We start from the raw sequence: 16,299 nt of genomic DNA on the forward strand, positions 1-16,299 counted from the left end.
CGAGCCTCGAGTCCCAAGTTGAGCTCTGCACTATCAGAGGTTCTCTCTCCCTCCCTCTTTCCCTACCCATCCCTCAAAATAAATAAACTTTAAAAAAGTTTACAGTGAACACATTGTATATATATTCATCACTGTTAAATTTTACTTTAATATTTGCCCTATCAAATATTAAACTATCTACCTATCCATCTACCAATTTACCATATATTTATAAGTTTCAAAGTATCAGTAATCTCCTCCCCTACTAAATACTTTAGCATGGATATCATTAACTAGAAATCTTGAAACATTAGTTTTTTTTTCCTTTTGATATAAAATGTATATACAATGAAATGCAAAATTTCACTAAGTTTTTGCAAACACATTTGGCTATGTAATCCCTAGTCTATATTATGGTATAAAATATTACAATAAATTCAGAAAAGCACTTCATGTCCTTCCAACATAGTCCTCCTCTTATTCTCCGGAAATAAATACCATTTTGATATGTCTTTTTTACCACTGGTTAGTTTTGGTTATTTTAGAAAGTCCTCTCTTTTGAATCATTATAGTATAAAGCTCATTGTGAAAAGATTCTTTCATTCAACATTATGTTTCAAAGAATTGTCCATGGTTTTGTACATATCATTATTTCATTCCTTTCTATTCCTGAGTATTATTCAATTTTATGAATAGACTACAGTTTGTAAATTCACTTCTCTATTGAGGATCACATGGACTGCCTCTAGTTTTTGGCTATCATAAGTAAAAACTGCTAGAGACATTTATGCACAAGGCTATTTTCTGTATACATATTTCCATTTCTCTAGGGTAAATACCTAGAAGTGGAACTGTTGGGTAAAAGGAAATAAAAAAAAAGTGTTTCTGATTCTACACCAACTCAAGGAAAAAGTTGTTTCTCATCTCTGTTCCTAGTCACACCAACGCTTCTGACACCAAATGTGTGGGGATTTTTCCTCCCTCACATTAAGGAATTATATAACTCTGAATACAGATTGAAGATATTCAATTCAATTTGCTTGTGACATTCTCTACTTGAACTTTGTATCAGATCCCATGAGTTAAGGACCTGGTCTTACAGGATTACGTCTCCCTTCAGTTTCAGAAACCCTTCTGGTTGTCGCCTGTGCTTCTGACTTCAAGCAATGCATTCTCATGACTCCTTCTTCAGGTTCAATAACTTGTTGGAACAGCTCACAGCGCTCAGGAAAACAATTTACTTCCTAGATCACTGTGTTATTATAAAAAAGATACAATTCAGGAACAGCTTCATGGAAGAAATGCATTGGGTAAGGTGTGTGAGAAGGGTTGGGGAGCTTCCCTGCTCTTTCTGGGTGTTTCGCTTTCCCCGCACCTCTGGAAATTTCTCTGAACCCCTTCAGGTAGGATTTTTTGGAGGTTTCATAATGTAGCCACAATTCATTAAATCATTGGCTGTTAGTGATTAAATCAACCTCTAACTCCTCCTCTCTCCCCAGTGGCCTGGGGATGTTGCTGAAAATTCAAGCCTTCTAATCAATGGGTAGGTTCTTCTGCCAACAGATCTCATCCTTGAGGATTCTCTAAAACTCATCTTGTATCATAAACTCAGGTTGGCAGGAGTTTGTTATGAACATCAAAATACCTTTTTGGAGCTTTGTATGAGGAATTGAGATAAAGATCAAATATATATTTTTTACAATTAATCAGAATATCACATTGGGTCATGGGATGGTGGATGATTAGTTTTACAAGAAAATGTCAACATTTCTTTTTCCCAAAAGTATGCACCATTGTACATCCCCATGAAATGTGTCTGAGAATTCAGATTGCTGTGTCCTTGGGAACAGCAGGTATTAAGGGTCTCTTTAAATTTTCAGTTTAAGTCATTTTCGTGGCATGCAGTTGTATCTCACTGGTTTTAAATTACAACTCCCTTAGGACTGTTTCTGTTGAGATTTTTTTTTTTCAAATTCTTATTAGCTATGCATTTCTAAAGTGTCTACTCACATATTTTTTTCATATTTTTCCAGTTTTTAAAAATTAAGTTTTGCAAATTCTCTATATGTCCTGGATACCAGTACTTGCTCAGATATGTGTTTGCAACTATTTTCTCCCAGACTGTGCTTTACATATTCATATTCCTGATGATATATTTTAATGAATGAAATTATTTCTTTTAATGAAGTATAGTTAATCAGTTTTTATGCTTATCTCTTTCTGTGACTTGTTTTTAAATTTTCTGTATAAGCCAAGTCACTAAAATAGTTTCTTATATTTTACTTTAGTATTTAGTCCTTTTATTTTATGTGTAAGTCTATGGATCAGTGTGAATTGTGTGTGTGTGTGTGTGTGTGTGTGTGTGTGTGTGTGTAGAGTAGGAGACATCTTCCTATAGGGTTAGTCCGTGAGCTATCCTCAGATCATGATAAGTGATGTATGACATAATGAAGACAGATGTTCTTAAGGAGCAAGTGTGCTTACCCACCCTCTCTTTTCCTTCCTACCATCTTGATGCTGTGAACATTATGGTATTTAAAGACACTCTGAATATGGTGGAGTCATGCTATATAATGAAACTGAATTCCTAAATCATCCCTTAGAAGAGTACATTGCCAATCTGGAATTTCTTTGAATAAGAAATAAAGTTAGATCATGTCTGAGTCATTATATCTGTTTGGGTTTGTTCATTATAGCAATTAGTATTACTCTAATGTACCTTGATTCTGTTTCAATTCCTTTCCTCAGGGGTGGGAATTGATGATTGTGTATGGCTCATATCACAACACCTATGTCAAAGGTCGTATCTTATTGCTAGCATAAGATAGATAAATTAAAATAGTATTATCTTAAAGTTCTTGTCACAACTTTATGTAAATTCATAAGGTAACTCCTGATAATATTTCTTGGAGGCTGAGGCAGGGGACCTTTAGGTTGACTATATGTCAAGAGTTTAGCTCAGCTACTCCATAAAATTGCCACCTTAGTGTCCAATTTGTTTGGCCAAGTAGATTGTAACTACCCTAAACTGACTCTAGTTCCTTGTGCAAACCTATGACTTTGCAGCCCATACAGTCACGAGTATAAGTTCCTAATATGACTTCCAAAAAGTTATCACAATCAATAATCCCCCAAGCCTCCCAAGGTCTACCTCTTAGATAAGATCCTTATGGGGCTTACCAAAACCCCACTCTTATAGTATGAATGGACCAATCTAGCCTTAGCCCAGGTACCCTAAAGTATTCCACCCAGTGATTATAAATAAAGCCATGTGTCCTAAGTCCTATTGTCTCTCTGTTGTTTACTCTGCCTTAAAGTGAACCCTTAAGGCATGCCAGCTACCTCCCCTAGCAGTTGTAATACATTTTTCTTCTTTTAAATATTTTTAATGTTTATTTTTGAGAGAGAGAGAGAGAGAGACAGAGACAGAAACAGAGAGTGAGGGAGACACAGAATCTGAAGCAGGATCCAGGATCTGAGCTGTCAGCACAGAGCCGGATGCAGGGCTTGAACCCAACAACTATGAGATCATGACCGGAGCTGAAGGCAGTCACTTAATCAACTCAGCCACCCAGGTGCCCCATAAGTGCCTCTATTTCAGTTTTCTTGTGGTCTGTTGTTGAAACAAAGATCATCTGGCACCACCTTGTGCTCCACTTAACAAGTCTTAATTTGACAAATTCACAACACTGTGGCAATGATACCATTGGTTATCCTCTCTCCCTGGTGGGAAAAATATTATGGCATTGGAGAAATTATGCTACGTTACCCCTTTAATCAATATTCCCTCCCAAATGTCAGAATAAGCACAGTATGCAAAGTGTAATCTGCTGTTAAAACCTGTAATCATAAAATTAAACATTCTATACCAAGTAATCTCAGCCTAACTAATAATGTTGTACTTACTATTACATGAATTCTGAAACAGCATGTTTTCTAAAGTCATTAGTTCCATAGGATGCTAATAGTTATGTGAGAAAAAAAAATTAAAGACTTTTTTAAAATTAAGGAATAGTGATTTAGGCTGGTATGTTGACTCTTTCTGATTATATTTTCTCAGGCATGCTTAAAATTATTCCCAGAGGCAGGGAACGCACAGAAAATGACAGTGAGAATAATCAAGAAAACATATGGTCCAGGTCAGGTCCTTCTTGACCTATCTGTGAAAAGCTCATATACTACATTTTCATTAATGCTTCCTTCCAATCTCAAAATGTTAATTTCTCTGTGTCAATGTCCAATATGCTTTCTTTTCTTAATAGTATTTACCACAATTTAAGGCCATTTATTCACTTATTTATGTCTTTTTTTCCTCCAGTAGAATGAAAGTTGAGTTAGAGAAAGAACCATATCTATCATGTATGCAACTGTATACTGACTGTCACCACCTTCTCTGTTCTCATGCTTATCTTATTCCAACTTTTTCCAATACGTACACTTATTCAGGTGGACATCCTGACTCCCTAAATTAAGTCTTATCAAGAGTAGTGAAGACTTAATGGTATTGGGAAACCTGGACAGCCCCATGCAAAAGAATTAAACCTTATCTTACACTGTACGTGATAATTGAAATTTAAGATCCGAAATCATAAAGCTTCATCTTGGTCTTAGCAACAAAGTCTTTTGGATAAAAGAACAAAAGCACAAGTGACAAAAGCAAAAATAAACAAGCCGTACTATATAAGACTAAAAGCTTTGTTTAGAAAAAAATCAACAAAATAACCCAGAAAATGGGAGAAAGCATTTGAAAACCATATATCTGATAACAGGATAATATCTAAATATATAAGAAACACATACAATTCAATAACAAACAATAACAACAACATAGCCCAGTTTTAAAAAATGTGTAAAGGGGGCACCTGGGTGGCTCAGTTGGTTAACTGTCCAGCATCAGCTCAGGTCATGATCTCATTCATGGTTTGTAAGGTTGAGCCCCACATTGGGCTCTGTGCTGACTTGAAGGGACATTTCTCCAGAGAAGACATATAATTGGCTTAACATTACTAAGCATCAGGAGAATGCAAATCAAAACCAGAATGGGATATCACCTCACACCTATTAGAATGATGGCTATTGTCGGGGCACCTAGGTGGCTCAGTTTGAGTTTCTGACTCCTGATTTTGTTTCAAATCATTATCTTACAGTTTGTGAGATTGAGGCCCATGACCAGCTCCATGCTGACAGCACAGAACCTGCTTGGGATTCTCTCTCTCCTCTTTCTGCCCCTTACCCACTTACATGCACACTCTCTCTAAAAAAAAAAAAATATTAAAAAAAGAACCATATCTATCATCAAAAAGTCATGATTTAATCAGTGTTGGAGAAGGTCAGGAGAAAAGGAACTCCTATACACTATTAGTGGTGTATTGGTAATGCAGACTGTCACTATGGAAACTGTGCAATCACATGGAAAACAGTATGGAGGCTCCAAAAATAATTAAAATACAACTCCATAAGATCTAGTAATCCCTCTTCTAAGTGTATACCTAAATAAAATGAAGTAAGTACCTCAAAGAGATAGCTGTACCCCATGTTTCTTATAGCGTAATTCACAAAGTCAAGCCATGGAAACAATCTGTTTCTGTCAGCAAATAAATGGGTTTTTATAATTAATAAATTAGTCATAAAAAAGGAAGGAAATCTTATCAATAGTAACAATGTGGATGGACCTAGAGGACATTATGCTAGGTGAAATATACCACACACGGAAAGACAAATACTTTATGATCTCACTTAAATGTGGAATCTACTAAACTTGAACTCACGAAGCAGAGAGTAAAATGGTGGCTCCCAGGGGTTAGAGGGCATGGGAACTAGATACATGTTGGTCAAAGGTACAAAGTGTCAGTTATAAGAAAATTCAGACCTGGGGATCTAAAGCACGACATGATGATTATATTTAGTAATACTGCATTATCGATGTGTAAAAAAAAGTGATGTTACATCTGTCAAACCTATTACAATTCCTCCTTGGGTGAACTCAGTCTCATGTATTGATATGATTTTATTCATTGGTTCCACAACTGCATCTCTGCCACCTCACTCCTCCCCTCTGTACTCATGTCCAATGGTTAGTTGATATTTCCACATAAATGTCAAAACTAAAAGAATAAACCTTTATCTTTCCTTCAGTTTCACATTCCTGAAACAAATCATGTCCATGTGTTTTCTAAGATATAGCCTAAATCTAATATTTTTAAAAATAATCATCCCCTAATCCAAGTTCAAGGTACATTATCTTACCCCTGTAATAATACAAGTCTCCTCGTTCGTCTTCCTGGTCCTAGTCTTGCCCTACCCATGATTAAGAGATTAATTTTCCCAGAGCAGTCACTGTCCTGCAAAGTATAGATCACAGTCTCACTTCCTTATTTGTATATATATTAAATTTATATTTAGTTGAAAATGTTTGGACAAATTAAGGAGTATTAGTAATTTGTTTTATAGTGTTTATTTATTTATTTTTAGAGACAGAGAGAAAGAGAGTGTGGGTGCACAAGCAGGGGAGGGGCAGAGAAAGAGGTAGAGAGAGAGAGAATCCCAAGCAGGTATGCGCTGTCAATGGTGAGCCTGATGCAGGGCTCAAATTCATGAACTGTGAGATCATGACTTGAGCCTAAATCAAGAGTTGGATGCTTAACTGACTGAGCTATCCAGGAGCCCCTAGTAATTTATTAGGAGTCATTGCCAGTGGAGTCAAAAATAGAAATGAAATAGAAAGAAAATTGAGAACATACAAACTAATATGATGAAATTTACTGGTGAAGGAATGAAGGAAAACAGTGATGTTTTGAAAGAAAAGAGGGTGGGGAGGAATATAAATTGAACATTTTCATAAGTGGTAGATAAAGAGGTATTTAAAGTGAGAGACTGAAGTTTTAAGAGAGAGAGGAGGTGAGTTAGTGAGGAAGGTCCCAGATGAGACAGGAGATGGTGGATTCTATTATGTCTATCTTATCACTTTGTGGACAATTTATAAGTTATTTAAAGGGAGAAAACTAAAGTTTATAATCGTTTTTTTGTTATGGGGAAAAACAGATACGGAGGTAGAATAAGAATTTGCTAGTATTTTTCTGCTCAATTTAAGTAAATTTTTAAACCTCCCGACTTCTAAATCCAATTAAATGCAAAAAAAATGGGTTTATACAAGTGGCATAAAATTCACATAAATAGATTATAAATGTTATACTGACCCATAAAGTAAACTTAGTATAAGACACCAATGTCAATTAAATACTGCAGTGGGAGAAGCGTGTGGACTCAGAGAAGGCCCCAAAACCACTTAAAACAACAACAACACATGTTTGGCCAGGAAAATACTGAGGACAGGCTCTATTAGCTATAGCATTAAAACAAACACTTCTTTCCAAAAAATCAAGATAAACAAAATAAGCATAAATTATACTGTAATGTTTTATTTTGTAAGGAGAATGAACCTCTGGTTGATTAAAATAATCTTCTGTTTTCTCTCTTCTAAAATCACAATGCTTTATGTGACTAAAGGGAGAGAGGTTATTGCAATATCATGGGATATTAATTGATCTCTCTTAACCTCTGTGTAGAGTTTCAAAGTAAACCTTGGAGTGTTTTATACTGCGGACGTGAACAAAATATAATACTATTGTTGAGCATGCCACACACATTTAAACCATACTTGTCTGAAAAGAGAGAATATAATTTTACTTTAAAGTTTTATACTATTCTTTGTGTATTGACAAAAATTCTTGTAAATTCAATAGCCTTTTCTTATTAACTTCAGAAAAGAGATGTCATTTTAATGATTCCAGTGTAGTCTGAATTTCACACCTGCGGTATAATATATGCATTCAAATATAATTACCTTTTTAATAATTACCCCATCAAGTATTTGATGTTTCTAAATTTTATTTTAAATGTGTGTGTAACAGTTTTCAAAATAAGAAATTCTCTACTAATAAGTCTTACATTAAAAGTTCCTCTAACTACTACTTTTGGCATTGAAGTATTGTTGATTTAGGGGCTCTAATCAAATTTGCCTCATTATCTAGTTGACCTTTATTAAAAGTTTAATAAAAAATAATATTTTAACAGGAAGGATATTTTCCTACACTTGATTTTAATTTCACATATTTTTTGCTACAGAGATTTCTTTACTGCATTAATTTGAGAATAGAGATACTGTATTATAGCCATGAAATTTAATTTGATAAGTCTATGTATATGATAAAAATAAAATGTAATGCACCATATCTTTTATTTAATGTAAAAATAAGCATTGTAAGTTACCTCATCTAAGCAGGGGTCTTGTTAGCACTATCTTTATCATTTACATTTTCTACAGCACTTGCTAACCACTGATTCTAGATACTATTATTCATGTTCCAAAATAAATAATTTTTTAAAGGTTTTCAATTTTAAAGGGAATAAGTCCTAAAAATATTTTCATTTGTGGAGAAATATCTCATTGAAAATATTTTCTTCATAGAAGTGTGTTTTTGGCATGATAAAATAGTCTCTAAAATTAATACATGTGATTAAATATGACTTTTTCAAAACCAAAGAGTTTAAAATGAGAACTAATACAAAAAACATGAATATAATCAGTTATCATGTTCTCATCCTACCTTCTAATTTAAACCTCTAGCACATAACACTTCACTTGCTGGAATGCCTCCAAAATATATCAAATATCTGACTCATCTGATCCCCTCCATTGGTCTTAATCTCTAATATCTCTCATCTAGATTAATTTGAGATATTCAAAGAATTTTCTCTTGTTTACCTTTACCTACCCTCCAAACCTACCCACATGTAGTCTGGTCTCAATAAAGCAGTCAGAGTAATGCTTTTAAATCTAAATTGATCTTGCCACCTCTGTGCTCAAAACCCTGTATGGACACAAATTTATTTTGAAATTAAAGCAAATATTCTTTAGATAACAAACTAGATTACATAACTAACTAGATTACATACTAATTAGATTACATAATCTAGTTTCTCATGAATTTGCTATTGTATCTATGTGAGACTGTGCGCTCCCTGTTCCAGACATACTAACATCCTTGTATCTCAAATCAACCAGATAACACTCCAACTTTTAGAGAGTTGCTGTATCTATTAGCTCTTTTAGAAGTGTTCTTCCCTTAGACTTTGTTTAGATATTGTCTAATTCAATTTGTGCTATAATCACAAAAATGCCAGAGATTTGATGGCTTATAAACTATAAATTTGTTTTCTTACAGTTTTGGAGCTGGGAGGTCTGAAAATAAGATGTCAGTAGATTTGACATCTGATGAAAGCCAGTTGTCCAGTTCAGAGACAGCCATCTCGATGTGCCCTCAAATGGTCCCAAAGGGCTAGCTAGCTTGGTAGGGTCTCTTTTTCAAGGTCACCAGCCCCATACATGAGGACTCCATTCCCATGACTACCTCCAAAGGCCATACCTCTCAATACCATCACACTGGGGTTAGAATTTCAACATACAAATTAGGGGATGGAGAGACACAAACATACAGTCTATTGCAACTGTCATGCCACTTCCATCTGACCTCCCTCAAGTGCCATTAAATGAGATCTAATGTGGGATTGGGGAAGATGGCAGAGCATCATGGAAGCTATCAGCCTGTCTTCCACTTGAAGCACAGCTAGATAGCACCAAACCATTTTGCATACCTAGGAAATTCATCAAAGGATTAACACAACAATATGCAGAACTTGAGCCACAGAACTTGCCAGGTATGCAGTACAAAGAGGTGAACTGAGGGACAGAAAATCTTGGAGGGTAGGGAGCTGTTTATGAGAAGAGACAACAGAGAAAGGGCAAGGGGGTGAGAGTGGTGCACCAGGATATGCAGGATAAACTTTCGTCAAAAGTAGATAGAGTGAAAGAAAATAAGTGAAAACACTCACAAGAGACCAAACAAGAAATCTATTTCCCAAAATTATTGATGGAGAGAAAGGAGAGAGTTTCAATACTATTAGCATTCTGTAAACAGTAGAGCATAAAGTCTGAAATTCAAGAGCTCAGTACTTGGCGGTGCTCTGGTGAGGAAAAAAGGCCAGTTCCCAGGAGCGGTCAGTGGGGTCTGAGGAGTCCATGTTCCACATGGGGAGAAGTGGTTCCCCTGCTTGGAGAGCTTTTGGTAGAGGCCATACGGCCTCCCAAAAGGCAAAGGTCCCAGCAGATCCTGGAGAACAGCCATGTTTGCGCTTATCAGGAAAAAGGTGCCAGAGTATGGTGAATACCTGGCACCGCTGTGTGTTGTCAATTGCCACAATCTCAAACCCTGTCACTGCACAATCACATGAAAGTTTTCTGGGGCAAGCAGGCTCCCAGCCATTGCTCAGCAACACCCTCCCCAGAGAGTCTCCGTGGGTCCAAGCCACAGGATTCTCTGAAGTGAGGGGTTTGGAAACACAGCCCCATCTGAGATAAAACTCTGGAGAGAGGGAGGTGCCATCTGGCAGGCTGATGGTGTGGACATGGACAGGGTAGAGGCAGGGAGCATACAGAGGCCTGAGACAAGGGAGGGGTGCTTGATGGCAGGTCAGTGAGAGCACAAAGTTCCTATGCCAAAGAGACTAGGGAGCTGGGTGAAGCCATTTCCTTCTCTCCTACACACCTGAATACACTGATCCACCCTAATAAGCAGCTACATTTAGTGGAGACTGAAGTCATTACAACAAGCCCTGCCCAACTGCACACTCCAAGCACAACCCCTAGAAGACCAGCACAAGTCTCTCCACCTGTTTAGTGTGTGGACTACAGAATGCTTCATAGTTTCAGTTCCAGGGGAAACTGGATGTAACTTCATTCAGGTTTCATTCTGTTTTCTGGTTCATTTATTTGATTTTTGCTTGTTTTTTTTTCTCCTGTCTTTGTTTAAATAGTTTTTTCCCCTCCTTTCTTTTTCTTGGATGCAGAAAGAGAAAAATATATTTTATTTTAAATTATTCTTTAATTTTAAATTATTTTTACAATGTTTTTATTTTTTTGTAAATTTTATTCAATTTACTTTATTTCATTTTATTCTATTTTATTATATATATTTTTAAATTTTTAAATGTTTTCTACCTTTTTCCCTTTTTTCTATTCTTTCCCCTTTTTCTCTATTCTATCAAGCTTCTTTCAACAACCACACCAAAACACACCCAGCATCTAGCTTCCTTTATTCGATTTTTTATTTTGTTTTTAATTTTTAAAATTTTAATTGTTTATTTTATTATTTATTTTTCTTCCTCCAAAATGATAAAACAAAGGAATTCATCCCAAAAGAACACAAAGAAATGACAGCCAGGGTCTTAACACAGATATAAACTAGATGTCAGAACTAAAATTTAGAACCACAATTATATTAGTTGGGGATGAAAAAAACATAGTATCCTTTTCTGTGGAGTTAAAAGAAGTAAAATCTAGTCAGAATGAAATTTAAAATTCTATAACTGAGATTCATTCTTGAATGGATGCTACAGAGGCAAGGATGGATGAAGCAGAGTAGCAAATAATTATTACAGAAACAAAAGTTTATAGAATAATGAAGCAGAAAAAAAAGAGGGAAACAAAGGCAAAAAATCACAATAAAAGGCTTAGAGACTTCAATGACTTATTAAAAAGGAATAACATCTGAATCATAGGAATCACAGAAGATGAAGAGAGAGAAAACGGGGAAGAAGGGTTATGTGAGCAAATTTTAGTGGAAAATATTCCTAATATGGAGGACAGATATATCAAAATCCAAGAAGCACAAAGAACTCTGACCATCACCAAGGCATATCATAGTCAAATTCACAAAATACACAGACAAAGAAAGAATTATGAAAGCAGCAAGGGAAAAAACGTCCTTAACAGATAAGGGAAGACAGATCAGTTTTGCAGCAGACCTATTCACAGAAACTTGGCAGGCCAAAAAGGAGTGCAAGATATATTCAACATGCTGAATCTGAAAAATATGCAGCCAATAATCATTTATCCAGCAAGATGTCATTAAAATAGAAGGAGAGAAAAAGAGTTTCCCAGACAAACAAAAACTAAAGGAGTTCACGACCACTAAATCAGCCTGCAAGAAATTTTAAGGAAGACTCTTTGAAGAAAAGATGAAACAATACAAAAAAGACCAAAAGCAACAAAGACTAGAAAAGACCAGTAAATTTCACCAGAAACCCCAATTCCATGGGCAATACAATGACACTAAAGTCATAATTTTAAGTACTCACTCTAAATGTCAATGGACTAAACACTCCATTCAAAAGACAAGGGGTATCAGTATGGTTAGGAACACCATCTATATACTGATTACAAAAGACCCATTTTAAACCTAAAGACACCTTCAGATTAAAAATAAGGGGATGGAGAATCATCTATCACACTGATGGTCACCAAAAGAAAGCGGGTGTAGCCATACTTACATAAGACTAACTAGATTTTATAATAAAGACTGTAACAAGAGATGAAAAAGAACATTATATCATAATTAAGGAGTCTATCCAAACAGAAAATGTAACAACTGTAAACATTTATGCTCCCAACATTGGGGTACTCAAATATGTAAATCAATTAATCACAAACATAAAAAAACTCATTAATAATAATACCATAAGAGTAGGGGACTTCAACACCCCACAATGGAAAGAATGATCATGTTAGAATATCAACAAGGAAACAATGGCTTTGAGTGATACACTGGACCAGATGGAACTAACAAATATATTCAGCATATTTCATCCTAAAGCAATGGAATACACATTCTTCTCAAATGCACATGGAACATTCTCCAGAGTAGATCACTTACTGGGACACAAATCAGCCCTCAACAAGTATAAAAGAACTGAGATCATACCTTGCATATTTTCAGAACATAACACTATGAAACTCGAAATGAGCCATAAGAAAAAAGTTAGAAAGACCATAAATATTTGGACATTAAAGAAAATCCTATTAAAGATTGAGTAGGTTAACCAGAAATTAAAGAGGAAAATAAAAAGTACCTGGAAGCCAATGAAAATGAAAACACAACAGCCCAAAACCTCTGGGATGCAGGAAAGGTGGTCATAACATTACATCTAAAAGAACTGGAGAAAGAAAAGCAAATAAAGCTCAAATCCAGCAGAAGAAGGGAAATGATAATCATTAGAGCAGAAATGAATGCTATTGAAACAAACAAATAAAAAAACACAGTAAAACAGATCGATGAAATCAGGAACTGCTTCTTTGATAGAATTAACAAAACTATTAACTTCCCAGGCCAGATTGATTTAAAGAAAAGATCCAAATAAATAAAATCATGAATGAAAGAAGAGTGATCACAACCAACACCACAGAAATACAGACAACAATAGAGAATATTCTGAGCAATTATATAACAACAAATTAGGTAATCTGGAAGAAATGGACAGATTCTTAGCAACATATATACTACCAAAACTGAATGAGAAGAAATAGAAATTTGAACAGACACATAATCTGCAAAGAATCAGTAATCAAAAATCTCCCAAAAAAACAAGAGTCCAGGGCCAAATCATTTTCCAGGGTAATTCTACCATACATTTAAAAAAGAATTAACACTTATTCTTTTGAAGCTGTTTCAAAAAAAAAAAAAGAAAAGAAAAGAAAAGAAAAGAAAGAAATGAACAATAACTTCCAAACTCTTTCTATGAGGCCAGTGACACCTTGATACCCAAACTAGACAAGTACTTCACCAAAAGGAGAAACACAGACCAATTTCCCTGATGTACATGGATGCAAAAACTCTCAATAAAATACTAGCTAACCAGATCTAACAATACATTAAAAAGAATTATTCACTATCATCAATTTACACCTGGGATACAGGGCTGGTTCAATATCCACAAATCAATCAATGTGACACATCACATTAATAAAAAGAAAGGATAAGGACCACATATTCCTCTCAACAGAGGCAAAGAAAGTATCTGACAAAATACAGCATCCTTTCTTGATAAAAACCCTCAAGAAAGTAGGGATAGAAGGATTGTACCTTAAGATCATAAAAAGCCAGATATGAAAGACTCACCACAAATATCCACAATGGGGAAAAACTGAGAGCCTTCCTCCTAAGGTCAGGAACAAGACAAGGATGTCCACTTTCACCACTGTTATTCAACGTACTGTTGGAAATCTCAGCAATCAGGCAACAAAACAAAATAGAGGGCAACCAAATCAGCAAGGAGAAAGTCAAACCTATACTCTTCCCAGACAACATGATACTCTATGTGGAAAACTTAGAAGACTAAAAAAAAAAAAAAAACAAACAAAAAAACAAAAAAACAAACAAACAAAAAAAACACCTGCAAGAACTTATCCATGAATTCAGCAAAGTCGCAGGATATAAAATCAATGTTAAGAAATAAATTACATTTCTATACAAATCATGAAGAAGCAGAAAGATAAATCAAAGACTTGATCCCATTTATAATTGTAGCAAAAACCATAAAATACCTAGGAATAAATCTAACCAAATAGGTGAAATAGTGTATAGATACACTAAAAACTATAGAAAGTTTATAAAAAGACTTAAAGAAGACTTGAAAAATTGCAAAAATATTCAATGCTCAGGGATCAGAAGAACAAATATTGTTAAAATGTCAGTACACTCCAAAGCTGAATATATTGAATATACACATTCAGTTCAATCTCTGCCAAAAATAACACCAGAATTCTTTACAGAGCTAGACTAAATAATCCCAAAATTTGTATGGAACCAGAAGAGACCCCAAATAGCCAAAGCTATCCTGAAAAAGAAAACCAAAGCTGGAGGTATCACAATCCTCGACTTGAAACTGTATTACAAAACTGTAATCATCAAGACAGTATGGTATTGGCACATACATCAATGGAATAGATTACAGAACCCAGAAAAGGACCCACAAACATATGGCCAACTAGTCTTTGACAAAACAGAATAGAATATCCAATGGAAAAATGAGTCTCTTCAGCAAATGATGTTGGAAACACTGGACAGTGACATATAGAAGAATGAACCTGGATCACGTTCTTACACCATACACAGAAATAAATTTGACACAGATGAAAGACCTAAACGTAAGATAGGAAGTCATCAAGATCCAAGAGGAGAACATAGGCAGCAACCTCTTTGGCCTTGGCCACAGCAACATCTTACTTGCCATGTCTCCAGAGGCAAGGGAAACAAAAGCAAATATGAACTATTGGGGTCTCATTAAGATAAAATCTTTCCACCCAGTGAAGGAAACAATACTCAACACTGAAAGATAACTGATGGAGTGGGAGAAGAGATTTGCAAATGACTTATTAGATCAAGGGCTAGTATCCAAAATCTATAAATAACTTATCAAACTCAATACCCAAAACAAAACAAAACTAATCCAGTGAAGAAATGGATTTCCAAAGAAGACATCAAGATGGCAAACAGACACATAGAAAGATGCTCAACATCCTTCACTATCAGGGAAATACAAATCAAAACCACAATTAGGTACCACTTTACACTTGTAAAAATGGCTAAAATTAACAACTCAGGCACGGACAGATGTTGGTGAGGATGTGGAGGAAGAGGAGCCCTTTTGTACTCCTGGTGAGAATGCAACCTGCTGCAACCATTCTGAAAAATAACGTGGAGGTTCCTCAAAAAAAATAAAAATAGACTATTTACCCATCAATTGCGCTACTTACTAGGCATTAACCCAAAGGATATACACAGAAGTGCTGTTTCAAAGGGGCACATCCCACCCAAATGTTTATGGTGGTGTTATCACAAATAGCCAAAGTATGGAAAGAGTCCAAATGTCCATTGAGTGGTGAATGGATGAAAAAGACACACACACACACACACACACAAATGCACACACATGCACACACGCAAACATGCACACAACAGAATATTACTCAGCAATCAAAAAGAATGAAATCTTGCCATTTGCAACAATGTGGATAGAACTAGAATATATTATGCTAAGCAAAATAATTCAAAGACAAATATCACATGACTTCACTCATACACGGGATTTAACTTACAAAACAGATAAACACAAGGGAAGGGAAGCAAAAATAATATAAACACAGAGAGGAAGACAAACAATAAGAGACTCTTAAATACAGAGAACAAACTGAGGGTTGCTAGAGGGGTGTTAGGCGCGGGGCTGGCCTAAATGGGCGAGGGACAATAAGGGATACGCTGGCTGGGATGAACCCTGGGTGGTATCTGGAGCGATGAACCACCAAATTCTGTTCTGGAATCAGTATTTCAGCACATGTTAGCTAACTAGGATGCAAATTAAAATAATAATAATAATAATAATATAGAAAAATTAATAATAAAATAAGTAGATGAGATCTACTCTAAT

The sequence above is a fragment of the Suricata suricatta genome, chromosome 3 (assembly GCF_006229205.1).
Source record: "Suricata suricatta isolate VVHF042 chromosome 3, meerkat_22Aug2017_6uvM2_HiC, whole genome shotgun sequence".
Classification (NCBI taxonomy): Eukaryota; Metazoa; Chordata; class Mammalia; order Carnivora; family Herpestidae; genus Suricata; species Suricata suricatta.